This window comes from Rattus norvegicus, chromosome 15 (genome assembly GCF_036323735.1).
Source record: "Rattus norvegicus strain BN/NHsdMcwi chromosome 15, GRCr8, whole genome shotgun sequence".
NCBI classification, from domain to species: Eukaryota; Metazoa; Chordata; class Mammalia; order Rodentia; family Muridae; genus Rattus; species Rattus norvegicus.
Window position 1 is genome coordinate 57,203,762 of NC_086033.1, and position 27,013 is coordinate 57,230,774.

Genomic DNA, 27,013 nt, shown 5'->3' on the forward strand with positions numbered 1-27,013 from the left:
AAAACAAACCTTTATGGGCCGGATCATCCAGGCAAAGGGGTCTCTAGAAAGGAAATGAGAGTAGCTGAATCACAAATCCGGGGTTTGACTGAGGAGTCCTGCCTCAAAGAAAAAATGGTGGGAGAGCCACCGAGGAAGGATGGGTCTCCCTTGTGAGGAACACACACACACACACACACACACACACACACACACACACACACATTTGGAAGAAAAGAAAGACAAGAAAAGACACAAAAGAAAACGTGATGTGAGCTCACATCTCATGCTGGGGACCAGAAAAGGAAGAAGAGTTTTCCAATGTCGTAGGGTCTGTGTTTGAAGAAAAGCAGGATAGTCCAGCAGGCCAGGGAGCAGTAGAGAGGAGTAGCCATCCAAGCCTACCCCTTGGGAACTCCAGAGAGAGTACTGTGTTAGCAGCGAGGAGGGCCTGGAGGTGAGGTAACTGTAGACTGCCACAATATCCAGAGGGATGGAAGGACCTGCATCCTAAAACAGGTGGCAAGCACTGTGAGTGCAGCAGCTAAGTAGGAGGTAGGAATTCGGCAAGCCATCTTTGAAGGCTGTCCTCCTGGAACGTCACCTATTACAAATGTATCCACAGGCTGCTGAATAAATGCATGGGTGAGGAGCCCACTCGAGCTGAGGGGCAGCAAGAGGAGAAAGAACTGCAGAAGAGGACATGCGATCTCCTCTGTCGCTCACAAAGACGCTGTGTAAAGGCACCGATGTTCTGTTTCTTTAGCAGAGAGGGAGCTGGGAGAGGGCTGTTTCCAGAGGATGAGCCTCTGGAGTTTTAAGAGGATCAGCCCAATGTGGTAACCTGCACTGTTACACTGAGCTTGGGCAGGAGCTCTGCTCCTGGTGTCATGGGGTCAGTCGATTCCTCTGCACTTCCTGTGAGGGCTGTGGGGTAAGGCACTGGTGTCAGGGCCACACATCCATCCCTGCCTCCACCATTCACATCCCCTTTTATTAGCATCATGCTCCCAGAGTTGAGATAATGATTTAAAAGCTCTAATTGTGTTACATTCCAAAGCCTGGCTGCCATCAAGGCTGATTGTAATGAGATTTGGGAAGGAGCCTGGCTCTTAGCCGGGGCCAATTCATCTCGGGGAGAAAGTGCTACCATCACGACACCCAGGAATTATTAGCACTTAGAGGAAAGCTGAAGAGACCTATTAATGTGAGGTGCCTAGGGAGGCCTGAGGTGCGAGGCACAATTATATTTCTTATTTATTTCCTCTGGTCTCATATTTAAGGGTGAGGAAAAGATGGGTAGGTAAGACCTCGTGAGGATCAATAAATATGTATTAAGCCCTATAATGCTGTCATGCTGCCTTCCCAGGCATGGTGTCAGCATCCTCTAGTGCAAGCACATTAGCATACCACCTTGCTCTCTCGGTTCTCGGTGCCGCCCTGAGGAGTACAGACTGGTTGTTATTTATTTTATTTTATATTTCATAAACAAGGAATCTAAGGCTCAAAGAGAATAGGTCCCTCTCCCTACTAAATGTAGACTCAAATTTTAGCCTAGATTTTCCAATTCTGGCATACAGTTTTCTAAGTAGACTCCCGGGGCTTCATGTGCCAGGTGGTGTGTGTCTGGGGACTTCAAAGACATTTAGCACATGGTCTCCTCTCCAGCAGTGGTTTTTCAATCTGCCAGAACGTTATTACCCTCATGGAGGAAGCTGCACACAGAAGCAAAATACTGAAACCCGGGCCCCGTCTCATAGGCACTCTGCTTTCATCAGCTGAGTCTGGCTCCAGAGCTGTCAAGTGTCTAGAGAATAGGAGAGCAAGGGGAGACTGGTGACTGACAAGGAGAGCGTGTCCCACGCCACGTCGGCCACCCTCTGTCCTCCCTTTTTATTAGTAGCAACACTGTATTGCCAGGAATAACAAGCAGCTGAGTGCCCCGCCCCACCACACACTATCCTTCCGTCAACTCTTAGACACGGGGACACGACCAGTGCCTTTCAAAACCCAGACATGGCACAGTAGGCAAGCAAAAGGCTTCTAGAAATAAAGGAACTGGAGGAATTGACTTCAAAAGCAAGCTGGGCCCATTTCTACTCTGCGAGTTTGCAGCTCACACTGATGGTCGCAGAAAGCTCTCTGAGTCAGACTTGCAGTGTAAAAGCTGGCCCTAAGGTACAGTCTTGTGGACACGAAACGGAGGCAGGTGTGGATTTGGGCTTTGTAGGGACCACTATGGAGACCATTAAAGATACATTCTCAGTGCTCCTGAAGAAGCAAGAGCTAGGCCTTCAGCCCCGGTTTCATCAACATCAAACCCCACACCACAGAGCCTTCTAAAGAACCAGAAAATCATTTTCCCAATCCCTGCCCAACCCTGGCTGCATGAAAAAGAGGATAAGGTTTTACCAGTACCAGAGACACGAGAAGGCTCTTCTGGTGTCTTTGTAAAAGGAGAACGCTGAGACCAAAATGTTCCAAACACTCACGGAATGAGAGTACGTCGGGCTCTCAGGAGCTAAGAGTTTCTATTCGGAGTTTTAAGGCTGAAGGGTCTATCAACTGTAGGTTTCATGAGAGAAAAGAAAAATTGAAGAAACTGCAGAGGCAGAATGAGGTTTAAGGTTTTAAAGGAGCTGCTATAAAAAGAGCTGCCTAGGGAAGTAGGGCAGACCTGTACTGAGTATAAGGATTAGCTGAGACAGTGGACAGGACAGCTCTCTGCACTGGCTGCATTCTGAAATTGCTGACACAGGAGACCCAGCACAGACTAATTGAGTCAGCATGGTAACACGGGCAAGGGCTTTGGTATAAGCTCCTGGACCTTTGTACAGCTGGAGTTGAGACTCCATCACTCTCAAGCATCCTGCGAATATGAATTGTAATAATTTGGTTTGAGCAAGCCCAGGCTGCCTTAGTATAGGATACTACCTTCTACTGAGGCTCACACAATACCTTACAGCATCATCTCTCGTGCAGGCCTGGGCTTAACTAAAGGAGGAGATTCATGTTGAAGTGAGGTTAGGAACTCTCCAAGTGTTTGACTCTCTCTAGGGCATTGGTTCTCAACCTCTGGGTTGCAACCCCCAAAGGATTGCTTAATAGATATTCTGCATATCAGATATTTACATTATGATTCATAAAAGTAGCAAAATTACAGTTATGAAGCAGCAAGGAAATAATTTAATGACTGGGAGACACCACAACAGGAGGAACTGTGTTAAAGGGTCGCAGCATTAGGAAGGTTGAGAGCCACCATACTTGTTCCTAAATAAAGAAAGTCAAGAGACTCTCATAAAGTGACTTAAAGCTGGGGCTGGGCTCATGGGAATAGAGGTAGGTACAAGAAGATAGCAGCTTCAAATACCTGCCAACCATGTATAGGAACATATTCTTGAAGGAATGACTTTTTTCCTTAATATATATATATATGACTATGTATATATAAATACATGTGTTCATTTTAAAAATAGGAAATTAAAAATGTAAGAAATTAAAATGACCCACAATCCTATTTCCCATAGGCAATCACTATTAATACTATTTTTGGGGTTTTTTCCCTAATCTTTCCTAATCGTATTTGTTAAACTTTAGCTCACTTTTTCATTTGATTTTATTGCTTTTGAGTGATAATTCAGAACTTAGCTTCCGTCAGAAATTCCAAATTCAAATGCAGTTTGCTTAGCTACAGATCAGTTCCTCTCGTTCTAGTCTCTTCCCAAATGGGAAGATGCTACCTGCACTCTGGGCTGAAACTGCTCGCCTTTAGGAAGACTGTATCAGAACAGAAGAACACAACCCCAGACCACCCTCAGAAAGCCTGCCTGTTCTGGGTTAGGGCAGTGGAATACTGCACAGGTCAGAGTCATGACCCCCGTGTCTCAAGAAAGCATCCTTTCTGAGCAGGTCCTGGTGAGCACGGGCCACGTTCTTCTGAGACACCAGAAATCCATTTGTCATTTACAGTGGGAACACATGGTATGAGAGCATAGGCAGGTAGTGCGGGCTACAGACACACGGGTGTGAACATCCTGACAAGTCACTCCTGACTGGCACCCAGACCTTCATCCCTGGACTATTGGGGGGGGGTGGTACTGAGGCCTCCAGACATCAGTTTAGCCTGTGGAAGAGACTCTCCAATGATCCTAATTCTTTCCTTCCTCTACTGTGGGCATGGAAGCTCAGGAGGCTGTTCTGTCCCAGCCTCATTGATTAGCAACCCAATGATTGAGAACAGCTATTTCCTGGGGGTAGGGCACATCTCCATGATGTTATAATTAAGAGGGTCACAGGGTTATTTGAATAGCACTCTCTCATAATTAGAATCTTTGTTGAAGTTAATTAGGACAATGGTTATGATTCTCTATGGTAGGGGTGTGTGTGTGTGTGTGTGTGTGTGTGTGTGTGTGTGTGTGTGTGTATACGTATGCACAGAAAGGCCTGGTGTTTTCCTCACTCACACTCCATACACTTTTTGTCTGGTTGTTTGATAAAGGGTTTCTCAGTAGCCCGAAACTAGGCAAGTTTGCTAGCTTTGCTGTCCAGTGTGACTTAGAGATGTGCTTGTCTCTGCCTCCCCAGTTCTGGGATTGTAAGCCTGTTCCACCACACTAGTCAGGTTTCTACACAGATTCCGTGAATCTAACTCAGTTCCCTGTATTTGCAAGACAAGCACGTTACTGGCTGAGGATCTCCCTAGCCCAGGTTGTCCACTGTGAAGACGGCTATTTCCACAGCACCAACACTTATTGACTGCCTACTGTGTGTCAGGCACTGCACTGGGTATGAAGGCAATATGTCCCAAACCCTTCAGAGGTTGATGGTATAGTCGTGGAAACAAGGTGTCTCAGTTATTGTTCTATTGCTATGAAGAGAGACTGTGATCAAGGCAACTTATAGAAGAAAGCATTTAATTGGAGGCTTGTTTATGTTTCAGAGGGTTAGTCCATGATCATCAGGCAGGCAGTGTGGCAGTAAACAGAAAGTACAGTGCTGGAGCAGTAGGGGAGAGCTCATACCTGATCCGCAAGTTGCAAGCAGAGACACTGGGCCTGGTACTGGCATGGGCTTTTGAAAACTCAAAGCCCACCCCTCCGGAGACACGCCCCTTTCCAAAAGACCACATCTCCTAATCCTTCCCAAACAGTTCCACTAACTGGGGACCAGACATTCAGATATATGAACCTTCAGGAGTTAATCTCATTCAAACTACTATACAAGGTGTCAGCCACATGCTGTGATTACACTGTCAGGACAGGTAAGCATGCTTAGCAGCAGAGATGTGCTCCATCCCGGCACGTCCCAGCATGCACTTACTCAGACCTAGGCAAAATAGCACATGCATGCAATGTAGCCTCTTGGTGCATGCAGGAGACCCTGCAAGTGATGTATGTAAGGCTGCTGTCAACAGAACATAGCACTATCTACAGTAAATGGTTTCTACATGGAAAGGGAGCACTCTAGTGATAAAATGTAATAAAGGCATAAACAGTTCTATAGTCATTTGTTATTATTGTCAAGAATCACATGCTGCTCACAGTTTTCATGCGCTATATTTTCACAAAACTGATGGCACAGTAGGTATGTTTACAGCGCGTTGACACTAACATGTAAGTAGTACGGTGCACTATGGTCCTGGCATAGTTACTGCAGGCACTGTATAGGGACTTTTCAGATCTACCACAGTATTACAAGCCTCTGATGACTGGAGTGTCCTGTTATTCTTCAGGTGACTATAACTTAGTCACTTGGACGGTAAAGCTTTAGGATCTCATGGTCCTGGAAGCTAGCATTTAGAAACCAGGTGCTGGCAGGCCTGGCAGCTTACCGCAAGTTCCTATTCACTGTAGAGCTCTGCCTCTTTTCAATGAAATAATTACCTGGATGCTAAGAGGCACTCAGCACATCTCTGTGAGTTGTCATTGTCACCACTAATTGCTGTTACTTGTAGGCAATGTTAGTTACAGCTTTCTTCTCCTGGTGGTTGACACCATCCAGGCCGTCATGCTGGCTTGACTGTCCCAGAGTAGCTTAGAACAGTTAGGAGCCACACAAGTGTAGGGAGGCCTGGGCAGCCTCGGTGGGGGAAGCAGGTCGAAGTAAGCAGAGCGAGGCAGATGCACTCTACTGGAGGATGTGTAATTACAGAGTCCTGCACAGGCTGTCGCTGTGAGGGTCATGTTGACATTTACATCGCTGTGATTGCCCTTCCTCTACCTTTTATAACACCGCTGTCCTAATTTATAACAGGACTTTAAAAGTAGATGTGCATTATTCTTCAGTGCAGATGTTAGTGGAAATGACTGACTATCACACACATTCTTCTGGAGCTGAACAATTACCACATTTTACTGGGTAGGTCTCTCAGCAGAGTCTTGACTGTGGTCTAGCCATTGGCCTCTCAGGTGGAAATCCTAGCAAAACCAAGGCCACTGGGTAGGAAAGTCCCTTGAGGTTGGGTGACATGATGGCACAGAGGAGAAACGTCAGTTACAGTAATGTGAGCTCCTCTTGGTGTTCATCAAAGTCCAGCAGATGTGGGAAGCAGAGGGCCCAGCTTGGACCACAAGGTTCCCAAGATGCACCCAGTTGCCTATGGGAGAACACCTAGGCCAGGCAGCTGAGATTCTCTGGGCCTCAGTTTCCTTGTCTCTAAAATGGGGCTGATAACGACTCCCAACTCTTGCCTCTGTTGTGAGAACAAATGAGAAGATACGTGCAATGTGTTTCTTGTGCGGCTTGACTCCTGGAAAACAGGATGCAGGTCTACGTGTTATCATCATACTGTATGAGCCCACCTAGTGCCATGTCACGCTAGCCTTCATTAACTGGGTCACAGACAAAGAACCCCAGGAAATTCATCAACTGGTCTAGACTGTAGTCTAGACCGGGACAAGAATGGGATTCAGGGGTGCCCCACCACAAATTCTCAGATCACACTGTGAACTCCTGAAATCTTCAGGAATCTTCAGCCAAGGAGCCTGGATCTTCCCCAGGGTCAAGATGTGAGAATTTCAAATGTTAAACAGCCTAAAGTGCTTGGGCTGTTGCAGGGATGGCCAAGGTTCCCCAGGGAACAGACAGTGAGCAGGTACAGACAGACAGACAGACATCCTTCAGTATAGGGCATTGGCTGCAAACCCCAGTATACCCAAATCCACAGGCTCTCGTCTGTCTACAACTATACAACACATATCCTATATACATTCTTCTCAATATTTGTGGATCTGAATTATTTGTAAAAGATAATGTTAGAGCCTTTTGAATGGTTGTCACTGTTGTATTGAATAGTGGTAGAAAAATTCACACTCATGTTCATGAAAGACCATCACAGGCCTCCATATAAGCTCTACCTGTAGGCAGTCAATCTTGAAGATTCAGAAATGCTGTATAGATTTATGGATACACTGGCGTTACATGTACACAGTATGGATATATTGGTCCCCTCCTGATTCATAGATCAAGACCTACTCTACACCGTGGTGGTATTATGAAGTGGGTGCCCTAGTGGATAGCTTCACATCCATGCATATATGAGACGTACTCACTGGATCAAGGGGTTGTTAACCAAAAAAATTAGAACCTGAAATTGAGAAGGATATGGCAGAGCTCTAGGAGAGACAGACTGAGGTGTGGCCGATGGATATGGCCAAAATGCATCAAATAAATATATAGAAATTTCAAAGAATGAATAAAACATTGGAGAGTGCTATCTTGCCCTGTACTGCTAAAGACTTGATCTTGAACTCGCAGCCTGCAGAACTCTGAAAGAGAATAACCACTGTTTATATCAATTCCTCTGTTCAAGGTATTTTATTGTAGTAGCTGGAATGGACTAAGTCACATAGATGACCACAGGCACACACTACAGACACACGCAGTTAGAGAGAGGTTGACCTAAGGCATTAGTTCATGTAGTTGAGAAGTCCAGCAAATATTCAGGGTAGGCAGCTAGAGACAATGTTAGAGTTTGAGTTGAGAGATAAACTGAAGGCAAAATTTCCTCCCCTTTTCAGGATCTCATCAGTCTGTTCTCTTTTGAAGCCCTCAACTGACTGGAGGAGGCCCACCTATGTTGGCTTTATTGTAAGTCTGCTGGCTGAAATACACACCTCAGCTAAACACTACTTTCACAGGACAATTAGACTAATATTTTACCAACTCTCTGCTACTGTGACCTCACCAAGTTGATGCATAAAAATTACTCATTGCTTCCCCAGACATATACAGCAGTCCTCACCTGCAAGAACAAACCACGCTGTTTGCTTTTCGTTCATGCGTGACTCTGAAGGCAGTAAACCCGTGACTTCCCAAGTATTCTAGAAAGATCCAAGCAGTGTAGTGTTATGAGAAAAGGATGAGAACCAGAGACAGTGAGAAGGAGGTGACGAAGGAGGCTACCTCTTCTTGGCATGTGCTGCAGCGGTGTCTGCACGCTGCTTTGCTCACCTTTGCTTCTCTGGCTTTTCCTCACCCGCCCACTTGTCACTTTGAAACCCTGGGATAGTGCTGTCTCCTGCCGAGCCTCCCCTCCAGCCCCCAGCTCCTATGTCCTGCACTTTTATATAATTACCTGTTTACTGGTCAGTACTCTGAACTGTAATTTTTTGTGGAGTATGTGCCTAAAATATGCTTCAACAGCTGTAGGGTTGTTATGGACTGAGAAACCACATTCCTTCAAAGTCATTTACTGAAATCCTAGCCCCTGCTGATACGAGACTTTGCAGAAATAATTAGGTTTTGGTGAGGTTATGAAGATGGAGCTCTCTTGATCATATTTCCCTGTAAGAAGAGAAAGAGCGCAGAGTGCTTCCTACCTCCTGTATCTCTCTTCTCCCCCCACCCCCATTCTCTCCATTTCTCCTCTGTCTGTGTCCCCATCTCTCTCCTCCTCCTCCTCCCTTCCTCCCTTATGAACCAGGAGAAGAGTGGGGATGTGCTGTCTGTAAACCAGGAAACGGGTTGCCCAGGACACCCATCTGCCTGGGTCTTGATCTTGCACCATAGCCATCAGAACTGGGCAGAATCATTATCTGTTTCTCAGCCACCCAGAGTGTGGCATTCTGTTGGGGCAGCCTGGACTGACTGAGACAGAGGCTAGGTGGGAAGTCTGTGACCACAAGGCGTCCTGGGCAACTGGACCAGGGACAATAACACTCAGGACCCTAGAGACAACGTTCTATAGGTGCCTTTGACACCAAGCCATGGGCTCCTCCTCTCTGCACTACTGAAGCCAGCAGGCTGCCTGCTCGACTTCTCCTTCTCCTTCATCTTCATTTCTGCCCTGTGAGAGCCACTATGAGAGACGTGGGGACAGCTGCTACTGGGACATGGTCCTGAGGGGGCTACACATGATCCCCTAGGCTTGCCTTGGTCTCTTTTCCTGTGTTGATAGTGCAGACAGCTAACGAAGGTACCCCTCACTGCCCTACATCCTAGTAGAAATCTAGAAGGTCTAGTAGGCTTCGATACCACCGACTCCCTTCCCATTTCTGGGAAGAGTTGTAGCCCCGGTTTGTAGCCCAGGATGTGCTCAGCAGCCACATGTGTTGCCTGCATGCGAGCTTGTGGAAACACCCCAAAACCTTCCTTGGATGTGCTACCTCCCCATGCCCACTCCTGGCAGAGCCTCTTCAAAGGCTTTCCTGTCGCTGGTGCACCAGAAGAATCTTAAAGAACTCCTGTGCTTGGACCACAGACCGTGTCCTCATGGTTCTTAAGGATATTTTGAAATAAGAGTGTCTGTATCACACACACACACACACACACACACACACACACACACACACACTCGTAAGTATACATGCACCTACGCATATACCAGGAGAATGTGGCATTAAGAAACTGTATCCCAGACTCAGTGACGGGATGATGAGACCGATCATTCTAATCTTTGTATATTAGTCATATGTTTCACATACATGTGAAGGTTAACAAGACGCCTTCCATGCTGCTGTGGGAATCTTTTGGAGAAAGCTCTTAAGCAAGCATTATTTTTAATCTCTTTTGAAAATGTTTTAAAACACGGTGGCTCCCATTTACCCACTACCTGCCATGTCCTCCGTGGGGTACTTTAAGCCTGTTGTGTCATTTGTAAATTCAGCTCTGGGTCCTGTCTGTCCTCACAACACCTGGGATTTGGGCAAGGATAGAATGAGAAGCTGTGAGTGACTGTCACACAAAGACCACAAAGCCAGGGTTATTACCATGCCTCGTCCTGAATCCTCAAGCCAAGTCTCTCAGTCATACAGCGTGGAGATCGCTGGTCGTTTGTCTTCAGTTATCCCTGTGTCTAATCCACATACTCAGACTAGGGCAAGAACAGCTCTCTGGCTCCCCGAAGATGGGGCTGCCTTGCCTTCAAGAAGCCACCTCCAGGGGTTGGGGATTTAGCTCAGTGGTAGAGCGCTTGCCTAGGAAGTGCAAGGCCCTGGGTTCGGTCCCCAGCTCCGGAAAAAAAAAAAAAAAAAAAAAAGAACCAAAAAAAAAAAAAAAAGAAGCCACCTCCAAATGACCTTGGACCCCTACACCAGCAGAGGAGAGTGCTCACAAGGAGAAACAAGAGCCCAGAGCAGTAGATTCTAGCAGACTAGCCGGGACATTCCGGAAAAGAGTGAGAGTGGGTGTCAAGGCAAGTGGCCACACCTTCCTACACTGCCCTCAGAGCCAGCATGAGAGAGCAGCTTCCCTGGTAGCAAAGTGTCACCCAAAGAGTTTCATTCAGAGGCCAGTGAAGCTGCTGACCAACACATTCCCTAACAACAAAGCCTAATTCTAGAGCTCTTAAGATCTAGTCAAGCTGGAAACACTCATTTCCCTTGAGAAACATTCATTGCTGCCACCATGGCCAGAGTGCTCTGCGTTTCATCTCCTCACACTTCTGCCTCTCTGAATTCGCAGAGGAACCATGGCAATGGCCAGCACCAGCACTGGCACCGGCTCCAGTGCCAGCGCCACCCCTCACTTACCATGTCCCAGGAAGTGTGCTTACTTAAAAGGGAATCTTTTAGTTACTGAGATTATCCCATGACAGAAACAGGCAAAAAGTCTGTTTTTTTCGTTTATCCTTCACAGATAAAACTCAGAGAGGTTAAGTGTTCCTGGACCACACAGCACAGGAATGACTGCACTAGGACTCCAAGCCCATTCTCAAAGCTTCTACACTGTTTTGCCTCTCTTGGGCACCTTCATCCCCATCCCCTCAGAAGCCAACCATTGGGTAGTGGTAAGCAAGCTTCACATGCTTGCTTTATAGAATGCCTGTCCGAGGCCCTCGTAGGTAGTGCGTATGCCAATGTTTGCTCTAACTAAAAGGTCCATGGTGACAACCAACCAGCGAAATGTGCCTTTTCAGCCCCAGAGGTGTGTGTAACTAACTAGCAGTGACAATATAGAGCCAACCTTTATCAGTCAAATTTATTCAAGTTAATCATTTGTTGACAGTCCCACCTGTACAGCAATATGCTCTGCTTCTGACTAAACCCAGCGTGGAGAAACTGACCAGCCCTACGCAAATGCACTGGCCTAAATTTCTTGTTCTCACTGGCCCCAGTCACAGAATTTCCAGAGGACAACTGGAACTTATTCAGGCCACACCACTAGCCCCTGTCTGAGCCACTGAACACCAGCTGCTGGTGTCAGAGTTTGAAAATCACCTCTCAGGTTTTAAGCATCCAGAATGGACTGCAGGGGTACTATATCAGCCCACAACACATGTGAGAGCCGAGATATATGTGAGCGCCTGGCGTGGGCAGTTCCTCACTCGGACGCCCGTGCTAAATACTGGTTCATCCATCCCTTCGCCCACCAGCAAGAGTCAGTGAATGTGGGGTGGTGCTGATCGAGCCTCTCTCGCTTCCATTGGCAGTTGGAGGTGGGTTGAGCATCTGAGGATCCTGATGTCTCTTATGGGAGGGCACAAGGCTCTAGGTGTAAAATGTCAGCAGCAGTGGCTTTATCTGAGCTCCACTACGCTCAGTGGCCTGCACCTTCAGCTTGGTGCTGCAGCATAGGATGCAGGGCCATGAGTCAAGGCTGAGCAACAGGCATTACCATCTTTGGGTTGTCCTTCCTTTGTTTCAGGACTCCTCCCTCAACAACATTATATTTAAAATAATGCTTATCTTTTTCCAACCATAAAAGTAGTGTGCTCATGCTTTGTAAATACATGTGAAAATATTTGAGAGCCATACTGCCTGTAATTCCCATCCCATTCCCCGGTGTTGGTGCTTTTAGTCATTTTTAAACATAGTATGTCTAGGTTTTGTAAGAGAGATTACATTACCCATGTATAGTTATGCATTGCTTTGTGTGTGTGAGCGTATGTGTGTGTGCGCATGTGCACGTGTGCATGTGCGTGGGGGAGGTCTTTTCATATGCATGTGTTCAGGGACAGGTAGAGGCCAGAGGTTAACTTCAGGAGTCTTTTCCTCAGACTTTCATCTTATTTTTTGAGACAAGTCTCTCCCTGGCTTGGGGCTTAATAAGCAGGCTAGGCTGGCCGGCCAGGGAGCCCCCAGGATCCACGTGTCTCTGCCTCACTGGACTTACAGGTCCTCTCTGCCATGCCTGGCTGTCTCAGATGGAATCAATCTGGGGACCTAAACTTACTGTGTGAGTACACAAGCACCACCCGAGCTAGCTCCCTAGCCTCCCGTCCTGCTTTTTTTTAAAGGTGATTTGTTGTGCCCAACTTTATGTTATGGAAACAGAGCCTTCTCTGGAGAGTAGCCTGAGGCCTTGTCAGCTCAGAATTCTTTCATTTGAGGCCTAACCAATCTAGAGGTAGATGACCTAAGCCATTGATCCTGTCATGCAAAGTACCAAAGACTCCAGGCGAGAGCAGGGGCCATGCCTGACAATTCTCCACCAAGTACAATCCCTAGTGAGCACACATGACTTATCCGGGGCCTCTGTTACAATATCCACAGATTCTGAGTCTGTGGGTCTGTCAACCCAATGAAGCATGCTGCTAATGCTTTCCAACTCACAATCTACAAATTCTCAGTGTAACCTGAAGTACGGAATGGTAATTATGAAGTGTATTAAAAGGTCTCGGTTCTATGGAACCCCCAACACCCTCACTTCCCTCCAGCAGCTCAGCCAATTACCTGAAGGCAGCAGCTGCTGAAAGGTCAGAGGTCAGGTGGAGCAGCCTCAGGATTTATATCCACTTCGGGATGCATTGACCCACATCAGCTTCTTTTATGAGTGGAGACCAGGCAGGGACCATCAATATTGTTACAACAGGACTGTAACAATTCCCTCCCCAAGCGGAGCACAGCGATGGTGGTGCCTCACAGCCTCTTTGCTCAACTCAGCCTCTGGATGCAAAATGGGAATAAACTCTGAGGACACTCAGAATTGGAGATGTGCAGTAAAGGGAGTGTCTTAGTCAGGGTTTCTATTCCTGCACAAACATCATGACCAAGAAGCAAGTTGGCGAGGAAAGGGTTTACTTAGCTTACACATCCACATTGCTGTTTATCACCAAAGGAGGTCAGGACTGGAACTCAAGCAGGTCAGGAAGCAGCTGATGCAGAGGCCATGGAGGGATGTTACTTACTGGCCTTTCTTATAGAACGCAAGACTACCAGTCCAGGAATGGCATCACCCACCATGGGCCCTTCCACTCTTGATCACTAATTGAGAAAATGCCTTACAGCTGGATCTCATGGCAGCATTTCCCCAAGGGAGGCTCTTTTTTCTGTGATAACTCCAGCTTGTGTCAAGTTGTCACACAAAACCAGCCAGCACAGGTGACATCCTTCCCTTTAGAGCTGAGTTTAATTTGGAGTAGAAACTTAGTCTAGCCAAATTGGAGATCCCTAACTTTGCTCAGAATAGGGACCAAGTTTTGGAGACATGTTAAAGGACATTTTGGCAGATGTTTAATAATTGTCTCTTCTGGAGGAAAATGTGTGCATGTGTGTTTGTGTGCGCGTGTGCACGCACGAGTGCCTGTATTTACATTAGCATGCAGATCTGTGTGTGTGCAAGTGTATATAGGTACCTCTATGTCCATGTACACAATTATTATAAAATTCGAGAACATGATAATTATAACACAATGTACAAGTAATAATGACATGCATGATAATCTTCATTTAACTTTATGTCTGTGTGTGATGTGTGTGTGTGTATGTCTGTGTGTGTTTGTGTGTGTGTGTTTGTGTGTGTGTGCACATGAAAGCTGTAGGTTGCTATTATGTGTCTTCTTAACTGCTCTCCACCTTATTTTTGAGACAAGGCCTCTTCCTGAACCTGGAGCTCACCGGTTTGGCTAAACTGCTATCCAGTGAGCCCCAGGGATTCTCCCGCATCCCCCTCCCCACAGCTGGGATTACAGGCGTCGGCCACTGCACCTGGCTTCCCACATGGGTGCTGGGGATCTGAACTCAGGTCCTCACGCTTGTACAGCAAGCAGCTCACTGCCTGAACCGTCCCTCCTGATTCTCTTCATTTTAACTCCTGTAAAACCACACAAGAGCCTTCACTGGTTCCCTTGAATTCTTGTTTTCAGACCCAACCTCCACTGTGCTGTAACCATCACATAACGATCTCAGACCAATGATTCTCTAGTGTAGGAAGGAAGTCACCGTGTCTCGTGTGTAACTTCAATGGGAATGTTAGCTGACATTTTCCTGTATGTTAACAAGGTAGAAGTGAAGGAGCAAAAACACACACCAGTCTATCACCCACTCCTGAGTGACAAGACAACTTCTGAGCTAATCACATGACAGTTTTAGACACAGAAATAACATGTCCTCTGTCATTTGTGCTATCCAAAGCCACTTCATCCGAACACACAGCGTACTTTTAAGTATTACTACTTTGGCTGATTTCAAATTGCCAATGTCACATTGTAGGACATGAAGTTAGGAAGCAACGCTTAACATTACGTAGCTGCAGTGCCATCAGATGCCATCAGATGTAGATACGGCACAGACTTACAAGACAATTAAATAAGCTTAATGTACTTTGTCCCTGTATTTTTAATATAATCTGAGTAATTCTACATTTATGTAATTTCATTTTAACAATGGATATGCACACGGACGGATACATTGCAGACAAAAGTGGATGGATTTGGTAACATCCTTTCTTGTTCCTTTCCTTTATCTAAAAGCAAATCATGCCATATGTAGACTTTTGTAACTGAGTTCTTTCCCTATCTTGAGGGGTCCAAAGTTTACACATGTTGTCGCAGATAATAATAATGGTGATAATATTGATATATAAACAATAGCTTACAAAGAATGATGAGACCACATAAAATATAAAGTGCTTCTAATTTTTAAAATATAATATGCAAAAGCATTCTATTTGTCAGCGTTCCCAGCACAGTTTACTTCTCAGGAAATCTACTTATCTACTCTTCTTTCATTGGAAATAGATTATTTTCATACAATATATTCTGATTATGGCTTCCCCATTCTCAGCTCCTCCCAGAGTCTTCCCATCTTCCCTCCTGTCCAAATCCGCACTCCTTTCTGGAGTTAGAAAACAAATAGGTCTCTAAAGAATAATGGTCAGGTAAAACAAAAACAAAAAGAAACCTGAATAGGACAAAACAAAAAAAGAAAAAGAGCCAAAGAAAAGGCATAAAGAATACATATAAACACAGATATGTACACAAGCAGATGCACACACAGAGAAATATCGTAAAAACACAAACTGAGAAGCCATCACGTATAGGCAAAGGAAATGCAAAGTTAAAAGAAATTATCCTACAAAATATCAGCCAGCGAAGCTCCAAAGATGACAACGAGTTTGTTTTGTGTCGGCCGGGCATGGGGCCTGCCGATGAGACGTCTTAAGCCTCGTCAGAGGAAGCGAGTTTCCATTTGTGAGTGGTTGTCAGTTGGAGAGACTGGCTTAGGGACGGGCTTGTGTCAACTTCTCTCAGCACTGGGACCCCCTCAGACACAGACCCATGCAGGCCCTGTGCGTGCTGCTAGTCTCTGTGAACTCTCGTGGGCTTCCTTTGGTCCTACTATGCTTAGAGGGCCTTGTTTCTTCATGATCTCTGTTCCTTCTGACTCTTACTGTCCTTCCACCTCCTTCCCATAGAGGTTCCTGAGCCCTAAGGGGAGGGATTTGTAGGTCTCCTACTCCATGCACCTTGTCCAGTTGTGGATCTGTGTTTATTCCTGTCAAACTTCTCTAATGAAAGTCAGCAAGAAACTGACTGACGAGTACAGCAGAATGTGATAAGAAGTCATTTGACGGCTATGTTCCTTTAGCAGAACTGTAGTACTCGGTCTTCCCCTAGGTCACTGGTCTATGTGGTCTCAGGTTCTCAATGACACCAAGAGTGTCAGGGACGGGTTCCATCTCATTTACTCCAGCAGGCTTTGTGCCATGACTGCAGGAGCACACCTTACAGGCAGATCAGCTCGCTAGATTAAAGGCTTTGCAGCTGGGCTAGTGTGCCCCCCAAGCCCCGTGGTAGTGTGCAGAGTATCTTTACCATAGTCACTAGCCTATAGAGGCGAAGATTTTAAGAGGTCAGCAGCTCACCTTCTCCATGTTCCGTGAATTGCCTATGTGTTCTCTTCAGCAACAGGGCCTTACCGTCAATTTGTGGAGTGCAACCCATAGCCGTTTTGTCCACAGATGCTTCAGTATCGACCCATGTTCTACTGCCTTTTGTTTTGTTTTGATTTGATTTGGTTTTAGTTTTTGAGGCAGGGTTTCTCTGTGTAGCCCTGGCTGTCTTGGTACTGAATCTGTAGACCAGACTGGCCTTGAACTCACAGAGGTCTGCCTGCCTCTGCCGCCTGAGTGCTCGGATTAAAGGCGTGTGCTCCCACTGCCCAGCTCCTGTTTGCTGTCTTGAACTTCCTACGCATGGTGAGACAGCCGCTCACACAATGCAGATCTGGAGCCAACTTGGGGCTCCGGTGAACCACACCAAGGCTTCTGGTCTACAGTTGAGAATTCAGCATAACCAGCTACTTGTCCCAAGGAATGAGCTCTCGGGGCTCTTGGTGACAGCCAAGAGAGAGTTCCTGTCCAGAAAAAAGACTAGCTCAGCAAAATTCAATCCCTGCCTTGCTCCATAATAGCTCAGCCTTTGTCATGCAAACTCAATGACTGAGAGAAAAATAATCACCACTTAACTGAATGTTTACGTTGTAATAGTTCTCTTGAGAAACATCGTAGTTTCTAGAAAAGATGTTTTCATCTCCAGCTACCTGTGTCATGGATGGGCGTGAACAGACAGCATCTCCACAAAAGCTTACCTCACCACCCTCTTATGTCTCCGTCAGCTGGCCTAGACCAATGCCTAGGACACAGAGACTGCCAGTTAGCAGTGGTCATCCCCTGGTCATCCCCTGAGCAACTGTATTGGTAATTTTTCTTGTCTCTGTCACACAACACTTGACAAGAACGACACGAAAGAGCAAGAAAAGGTTTATTTCATTTCAGTTTGAGAGTTCAGCCAGTCACAGTGAGGAAGTCATGGTAATGGGAATGAAGCAGCTGCCCTCAGCCTGTTCACATGGAGGCATCAGGAAGAGATGGGTGCTGGACATTCTTCTCATTTTCTCCTTCTTATTCAGAGATGCAAGTCCATGGGGTGGGTTGTAAAGTCAGTCAAGTTGACCTGAAGATTAACCATCACTGTAACCAATGCCCTTGGTCTTGCCTAAGAGATTATAGGAGACACCAGGTATGAGAACACTTTATATTACTGAAATGGCGTCTCAAAGTAATAGTTCTTTATAGAGATATCAAAAGGATGCATGCAGCTCCATGAAAGGCTATATACATACTCCCATTGGCACATGTTGGGGCTGGAGAAATGGTTCCATGGCTAAGAGCACTGGCTGTTTCTTTAGAGAACCTGAGTTTAATTCCCAGCACCTACATGGTAGCTCTCAACTGTCTGTAACTCCAGCAGATGCACATATGTAATGTGTGTGCAGATAAAATATATACATACATGAAATAAAATAAATAAATCTGCTTTTAAAGGTCATATGTCCACTTGTATATCTAACATATGGACCAACTAAAAGTGTGAAGAAAGCACTTCCACTCTTTCAATTCTCCTCTGGCTTTTAAAGTGCTCTGTTCAGATGGTCCCAAACTTACGGTCTTTCAACTTCATTAGTGTGTCAGGAGTAATGCACCTTCGGTAGAACTTGTACTCCGAGTTATAACTGTGGTCTTTCGGGGTTGAAAGGGAAACGATATTCCACATCAGAAGAAGGCCTCTGACCCTGTAAGCCAGCCCCAATTATTAGGTTAGATATAGCAGGCATACTTCAGACTCAGGAAACATTTGCCTCATGATGGGACTCTTAGGACATAATGACATGGCAAACTGGGGAACGACCTTAATCTGCCTTGTTTCTCTGTGTTTTGCTGGAATCAGTTTCGGAAAAGACCAAGTTCTCCCTCTCCCCAAGATGTTTCCCATCTGTGCTGGTTTAAATGAAAATGACTCCCATCAACTCATGGGGAATGATACTATAGAAAGTACTAGGATATACAGCCTTGTTGAAGTAGGTGTTGTCTTGTTGAGGTTTCAAATGTTCAAGCCAGGCCCAGTCTCTCTCCCCCCCCCACCCCACCCCACCCCGCTGCCTGCCCGTCCAGATGTCTACCTCTCCAGCTACCTCTCTTGGCTACTCTCCAGCACATGACTACATACTGCTATGCTTGTAGCCATGGTGATAATAATAGACTAAACCCCTCAACCTATAAGCCAACCCCAATTAAATGTTTGCCTTTAAAAGCTGCTGTGGTCATGGTGTCTCTTCATAGCAGTGCAAACCCTAAGATACCATCCTTTGACAGTTGCTTCCCACCCACAATTTAGACTAACTTTTTATCCGAGGCTCATTTTATTGTTACCTCTTACACAAGCCCTCCCTGAACATCTATGACCGTATCCCACTCAACATTTCTAGTACGTTCTAGGTGCTCCGCAGGCATAGAGAAGTTATGCTTGCCTGTAGGTTCATAGTCATTTCCCCAGGGTCCTGAGGGAACCTAAAGGTCAGAAGTGGACCCTGGCAGTCTGCCCTTCCCATGGGGTGATTGTGGAAGGGAATCTTCACCCCATTGTCTGCTGTGAACACAGCCTTAGGAGAGGTTACCCACAGAGACAAAGATGTCCTGTCTCTACCAAATTCAGTTCCCATGGAAGCCTTTGCCAGGACCCTTAATTTCTTGTGTTAAAACAACAAACGGGGTGACCCCACTACAATCTCTAATAAGTAGCATGGGTCAACAATTATTCATTTGAACTAGAGCTTCCTTCTGCCTGACAGGCTAAGATGAAAATTTGTGTTCTTACCGGCAAGAGCTATAAATTAGTTTTATGCCACTGTTAAACCCAGAGGCAAAACAAGACAGGATTGAAAGTGGGGGAGGGTCAGCATGTAAAGCCTGACTGCTTTTAACCAGCCACTTTGGGGACCATGTGGAGAAGACAGAATGAAGCAGGAGAGGTCAATGAGATTGAGACAAACAGAAATTCACACAGGGACTCTGGGAGAGGACCTTGTCCTCTTGGAGGATTTGAACGAAACTTCTGTGTTCTGTTTTAATGAATGACCAAATAGATGGTGGGCAACATCAACCAATCCCATATACAAATAAAGCCAATTATATCCCACCCGTGTAAATTACCCTTGGGTTCTCCAAGTTCAAGGGAGCCCGTAAAATAGTGCTTTTTATTTACATTTTTGACACATTATTTCATGACCATCAAATTGCAAAAGTAGTTCCCAAGAATATCCATGCAATATCTAGGTATTTGTGTTAAAAGACATCTTTTAACAGGCAGGGGTGTGCCTAGCAAAATGTTACTAATACTCCCGTTAGGGTGGTGGCATTGTAAGAGTATGCTACTCTTGACTTTGTGCAAATGCAGAATTTTCTAAAAATTTTTGTGATGGGAACACATTATCTCCAAATCAGTAAGCAGTGGGTTTGAAAGCAATTCCCCACCAGCCCACTGTGATTCGGGGTAGATAAAAAGACCTCTGATGTGACCCATCTAGAGGAGGTGGGAATCACCCAGGCTTGGCTTTGGAATGGTACAGACATCCTTTCTCTGCAGAAGATTTATCTTCCTCATTGTGCTTGCTCTTTACTTAACATTAGGATTAGATCCAGGTCCCTGGCTCCGCTGCCAACCGATGAGCTAAGCAGGATAAGAAGGAAAGCCGGCTCGGAATGAAATGAAATATGAGCTGCACAGAATCTACATGGGGCTGATTGAGTGTGGCAGCCAGATAAAGAGGGGCAGGAGGTGCCCCCCCAATGCTGGGAGATCCCGCCTTCTCCACTCTGTCAGAGTGTCCCTGTTTGTCGGCTACTGGTGGAGGCAGCCCTGCCCCCTCCCAGCTGTACGGTGAGAGAGGTAGAGATGTTGGCACAGGACGTGCTTAGGATGTGCCCTTTAGAACAGTATGTGACTCAGGCACAGCCCTCCGTGATCTCCGTTCACCTAACACTTCCCTCGCAAGCCAACTTTGTTTTTAAAACATCATTTCTCATACTGCGCAGGAGAGAGGTGAGCATCATTTCCACTTTGAGTCATAGAAACTGAAGTTTAAAGGAGAAAGGGGCTTCCCCTTCACCCTCAAAGTCCAGGAGAGTTGGGTCCACGCGTGTACTCTCTTCCTCATGGAGTCCCTGTCCCCTGTGTCATCAGTCACCACTGAGTCTGCTTGCCATGCTTTAGCCCCCTTCTTACCACACACAGGGAAATCTAAGCTTCATTCTGGGACCTGCCCATAAGGACTTGTGAGGTTTACTCAGGGATTAGTGTGCAGTGAGCGGTGACGATCAAGTGCCGGGATGAAGAGTTCTAGCTATGGTGAGAAACTAAGGAGGCTTGGGTTCTTTCTGGCTGCTTGCCACACAGCTGGCCTCAAAGACCTGTCATTTCTTTGTTTCCTGAGGACAGCTTGGGTGCCGTTATCAGCTTGCCTTTTGTCAGAAATAGTCTCCAGTATTAGCATCATGGGGAAATTTTAGAGGTAGCCATGGAATTGGAGAAGGGATAGGGAGACAAAGTCCCTCCTAACCACCTTCTTTGGGACACAATTTATGCAGACATAAACTGTTTTCAGGATGCCCTAAAGAAATCCTACCCCCCTTTCACCCATTGAGCAAGGCTCTGCCTTCTCCCTTTCTCAACTTCCTCTACCACTGGGTTGAGAAAGCAGAAAGGCTGGGACAGTTTGCACTCACGTTAAAACATATTCTTTTGATGTATGGAAGATTTGAAAGGGTTTGTTTGAATAGACAGTAAAACTCTGATCAAAGTGGGTGGAAGTGGCTTCTGGGAAATTGTCCTAGGATGTGGAAGGAAACAAATAAAGGATTCAATTGGTTGGAGTATGAGCAGTTGCCTTCTTTAGTCATCCTAAGAGTTCAGGGTATGTAATCAATGTCCAGTTGACTGCCTGAGATTGGCTGGGCTTCTTTTATCTGGCTAGTACAGGAGTCCAGTGTGTTAGAACCATGTTGATTAAGAGCCCTTTGGTTTACTCAGGGTTCTCTAGAACAGAATTGATAGAATAAATATATATATTGAGAATTTATTAATTCAACATATGCTGAAAAGCAGCAACAGCTTTCTAGTACCTGAGAGGCTGTGAACCCAGCATGTGCTGTCCTTGAGGCTGGTGCCTCAGCAAAGTGAGTAGTCTGACAACAGCTGTCTCACACCAGAGATGCCAACAGCCTGTAGTTGCTCAGAGCACAATGCTGGGCCCACCTCAGTAGTCCCGATCTTGTGCCGAGACCCTAGGTCTCAGTCAACGGTGTAAGCCTGAAAACTGTGACTCTAACTTCAAGTGAAGAAAGCAACAGCAATGAGCTACATCAACTCAACGGCTCAACAGTGAGAGGAGCCCAAGCTAGCAGAGACAATCTTCCTTCAGCCAGGCCCTTTCATTTTTGGGCTGCTAGCAGGTGACACCCATATTTGGGGTACATCTTTCCCACATTAATTAACACAGGCAGAACAAGTCCTCAGCTGAGGGTCCCTACTCAGGTCATCTAATTTGTGGCAAATTGACCTTAAAAACCAGTCATCATGTCTGTGGTGATTTGAATGAAAATTCCCCACAAAGACTCATAGGGACTGGAACTATTAGAAGGTGTGGCCTTGTTGGAGTAGGCATGGCTTTGTTGGAGGAAGTGACTGGGGGTGGGCTTTGAGGTGGGTTCAAGCCAGGCCCAGTCTCTCTCTGTCTGTCTGTCTATCTGTCTATCTATCTATCTATCTATCTATCTATCTATCTATCTATCTATCTCTTTCTGCTGACTGCTGATCCGGAGTTAGACTCTCAGCCATCTCTCCAGCACTATGCCTGCCTGTGTGTTGCCATGCTTCCTGCCATGATAATAATGGACTAAACCTGAACAGCCCCAATTAAATATTTTTCTTTATAGGAGTTGGTGTGTTCGTGGTGTCTCTTCAAGGCAATACAAACTCTAACTAAGACAACATCCTTCCACTAAACTATTCAAGCAACCTCTGCCAGAACCTGACCAAGATAACCTCTGACCTTTCTCTTTCAAGTGGAAATATTTTCCTTCCCTTTGAGAAAAGTAACCTCTTAGAGAAGAGGGAATGCACACACTTGGTTTGTTCACTGTCTTATCCCCAACACTTCAAACCTCAACATAAAATGCACAGGGATGGATGGATGGATGGATGGATGGATAGATGGATGGATGGATGGATGGTTGGAGAGATGGGTGGAGAGATGGATGGTAGAGGGAGGGAGAGAGGGAAGGATAGATAGATGGGTTTATTATATAGAGGGGTATGAAAATCAGTAGACCCTGAAGAAAAACACATTTATTTGTGTCTTATTACTTAAGGGAGGGAGAGATAGAGAGGGAGAGAGAGAGAGAGAGAGAGAGAGAGAGAGAGAGAGAGAGAGAGAGAGGTGAGAGAAGCTGCTTTGGAACTCTGCACATGAAAACCCCATTAAGCTAATTAGTAGAAAATTATGAGCAACTATAAAAATGGATAATTTATTAGTTAAAGCCAGTTCTTTACTAACATAGGAATTTAAATACTGTGGGAAGAAAGACGGTTAAGGAACTTCCCATTCTGTGGATAAGAATCTCTCAAGGCTCTGCTTTCTCAGTTCCCCCTGTGAATTCCAGCTTTACCAGCTGTCTGCAGGGCTCTGGTTGACTACTAATCAGGCAGCGATCCAACTCAGAGTACAACCCCATTGCCTCTATTGTAAAAGGACAATGGAGCGCCTTGGGACGTAGAGGTTGTTAAAGAATCAATGATGCACAAGGTGATGGCTGGAGTCACTTAGATACAAAGATGTGGGGTGGTCAAGGGAGTGAGCAACCCTCTCGCCAGCCCTTCGAGCTCCAGCTTCTTTGAGAGCCGTCCTAGACTCTCTGAGGCCAAGTTTACACTAACAAGTTGCCGAAATGATCTGTGTGCTCACCGCACAGGATTGAGGACTGTGGGTCTAGTCCACAGAGGAGTGAAAGGGGCGTTCTGGCGCTTATGAAACTGCTAGGAATGTTGCGTGTGAGTTACACACATGTGAACTTTGGGATGGGGTGATCTGTAGATGTGTCCTCCACTCCACTGATCCCCAAGGATGGAGCGGAGAACAGGAAGTAAACCCACTCTCCTGCGTGATTCCAGGAATCTCAGGGATACAAGACAAAGAACTTTAACCCAGAGGAGGCTGAACTAGAGACTGTAGACTTAATCTCTAATTAAGAGACCAGGCCTTTTCGGAGTGTAAAAACTGCATGGAAAGTGAACACTCTCCAATGGGGACAACAAAACAGACCAAGGTGGAAATGGAGCCGTGGTGGATTCTGGGAAGAAATACATACATGGGACAATTTGAATTGCCTTGAAGTCGCACCAACTAATTATCTTAAACACTAATAAACGTGTCCCTTAGAGACACACTGCAACTGTAATAACTCAGAGATGAACAGCAGATGAGTCAGTTATGTGGGTCTGGATGGATGGCTAAGCTCCCCAGCCCAGAGGGTAGCAATTTCCCCTTCTCCCCTCGTACCTCCCTGAAGCCTGATCTTTATTAAATATGCACCTAGCATCTGGCAAAGATCTAGACTTAATAAAACACCTGCCTCTCCTCACTTATGAGGATACTCGATGGTATCAGTAGCTCGTTGAGGATGCACTGTTCCTCAGGTTGGGGTGAGGGAAGCCACTTACGCAGTGAGGTATTTATTTCCTTATTTCAGAGCTGAGCCCTTTAGTCTGGTCTCAGAAAGGAACCTTCTGACTCTAGGACCATAAGACAAGTTCTATACTCCTGCAGGGAGGGCTGTGCCAGTATTCAACTTCCCAGGTCCTATGGCTCTCTAGAACTGACCTACAGGGCTCTTGGTCTCCATTGTTCTGATCCAAGTGTGACTCTCAGGCCTTTCTTCTCATCCCCCAGCTAGGTATAAGCATCACAGGCAACCAGGTAGAATCTCCAACAGAGAGCCAAACAAATGGGAAAGGTGAAAGACCTCTTAAATTCTTTTTTTTTTTTTTTTGGTTCTTTTTTTTTTTCGGAGCTGGGGACCGAACCCAGGGCCTTGCGCTTCCTAGGTAAGCGCTCTACCACTGAGCTAAATCCCCAGCCCCTTAAATTCTTAACCCTGTGAGACAGTCCCATTTATCAGTGACCTGGAGACCACACACACACACACACACACTCCGTTCCTTCTGTTCAAGAGCCTTGAAGGAGAGACACTCAGAGAGGAAAGAGATAGCTGATGAGTATTATAGGAGGATGAATAGCTCGATTTGTTCATAGGGTTGTATGAACTCACAAAGCAGCTTTGCCTTAAACAAATGCTTGACAAGGATAATGACTGTAACAGTGGTAGTGAGAGCAGTGGTGATGATGGAGGTGAGGGTGATGGTGGTGGTGGCAAGGGTGGTGGTAGCAGCTTTCATTTGTGAATTACAAATTACATTACTCACACTCTACTAGGCTTGTTCTGTGCACTGTAGCCAGTAGTCTCTGTCTAGTGACCAGGTGGAAATATTCAGCGAAAGACATTAGCTGATGAAGACATTAATCCCAGCTAAGATTATCAAGAGTCTTTAAAGGATATCTAGGAAGGGCATTCATGATTAACCATCTCATCTACTTTAGGTATAATGCTAGACATTATGGAAAATGTATGTCATTAGCTATGCCCCAGTCAATGAGCTGTGGCTTTCTTACTTCGGTCTCTAGTATTTATTACACAGTGTTCTCTGAATCCCACTCAGTCCTCACCCATAGTCTGTGAGATCTTATAATTCTCACTTTGTAAATCAGGGAACAGAAGCATGAAGGGGTTAATTAAAGAGTCCAAGATTCATACTCATATTAGTGTGACTTTGAAAATCAATTTTCTTTCTATTCTACATCCCTGATTTCACACTCACTCCTGATAACATGGCACATAGCCCATTTTAGAGATAAATTCTTATGAAAGCCTAAAGTGGTTATGTGAACTTAAGCCTGCATTGGAGGATAGGGTGTGTGTGTGTGTGTGTGTGTGTGTGTGTGTGTGCGCGCGCGCGTGCGCGTGCGTATGTCTATGTATCTGTATGTGCGAAATAGCATGGCCCTTTGTTCAAGCTTTGTGTGATTCTGGTTGATAGCATGGTCTGTGGGGTGACAAGCATTCTGGGAAGAGCCTCTGAGCTACATCAATGCCCCAGTGTAGACACCACGTCTTTTGATAGTGACATCAGGTTTCACATATCAAGAGTCAAATACTTAAGTAAGAAATCAGAATTCTAAGCAGAGACCCCAGGAAGGCTGGAGAAGGAACCCTTGCTTTTCAAGTAGTCTTACTGTTGGGGCCTAGAAGGCTTTAAGGAATGTGTGCTTGTAAGCATGGGTTCACCCAGGGCGGGAGGTCTGGAGACAAACGAGGAGGTAGGTTCAGTCGGATCTAATGTTATATCTTAGTGAACTGTCTGTCACCTGAGGGGCTGGCTGAGCTTTGGTGTTTGATGTCATTCAGTCAGGACTGCTTCAGCTTCCCTTTACTTTGATCCTACAAAGCAGCAGTGTGGAGACATGGCCAGGAACAAGGACACAAGTGACTGAAGAAATACATTGGGTTCCAGCCTGCCCACTTCCCCCCAGAGCCCTATGAACCCAAAGCTCCAGAATCCCTATGGCCATCTCCTGGGAGAAACCTACCAGGTCAGAGATGAGCTGAGTTTTGACTTTGTCTTTGGAGGAGAGAGGTGAAGACAGCAGGTTCAAGCTGTTATAAACAGTCACTGGAGCTTTGTTTGCGGCCTTAGGGTACCAACACCCAGGGACTAGCATTACTGCTTCCAAGATTTAGGCATAGGGACCCATGACTTCTGAAACCTTGGTAGCCCTCCTGAGCTCCTCTTGTAGCCTTGGCTCCTTGGATTTCCTCATACCCTTTAATCTTCAGTAGTTTTAATGGCCCCACCATTTCTGCTTCCTCAAGACTTCCGCTGCCCTTCATAGCTGTGAGTCCTATAGATTGTGTCTTCTGACGCTCCTTAAAATCTGCAGTCTCTTCCTAGTGTTAAGACTCTGAGCTTTGGTGTTCAAACCCCTGAGCACTTCGTAGCTCTCTGAAACTGATCATTATCTCTTAGCATTTCTAAATGAACTTTTTCTGGAAAATTGTTAGCCATTCCTTTGCTATGGCTGTCACTGCCAAGTATAGAAACCCTAGGGTTTGGTTTGCTCTGTGGGTGTGATGGTTGGTATATGCTTGGCCCAGGGAGTGGATTGCAAGGTGTGTCCTTGTTGCAGTAGGTCTGTCACTGTGAGTGTGGGCTATAAGACCCTCATCCTAGATGCCTGGAAGTTAGTATTCTGCTAGTAGCCTTCAGATGAAGATGTAGAACTCTCAGTTCCTGAACCATGCCTGCTGGATGCTGCCATGCTTGGATGATAATGGACTGAACCTCTGATCCTGTAAGCCAGCCCCAATTACATATTTTTCTTATATGAGTTGCCTTGGTCATGATGTCTGTTCATAGCAATAAAAC

General features: G+C 45.9%; 1 protein-coding gene across 1 annotated transcript in view; it reads left to right on the forward strand.

Moving 5' to 3' along the window:
- Positions 1-27,013, forward strand: part of Siah3 (siah E3 ubiquitin protein ligase family member 3) — a 67,364-nt gene that overhangs the window by 23,517 nt on the left and 16,834 nt on the right. The window lies entirely within an intron of this gene.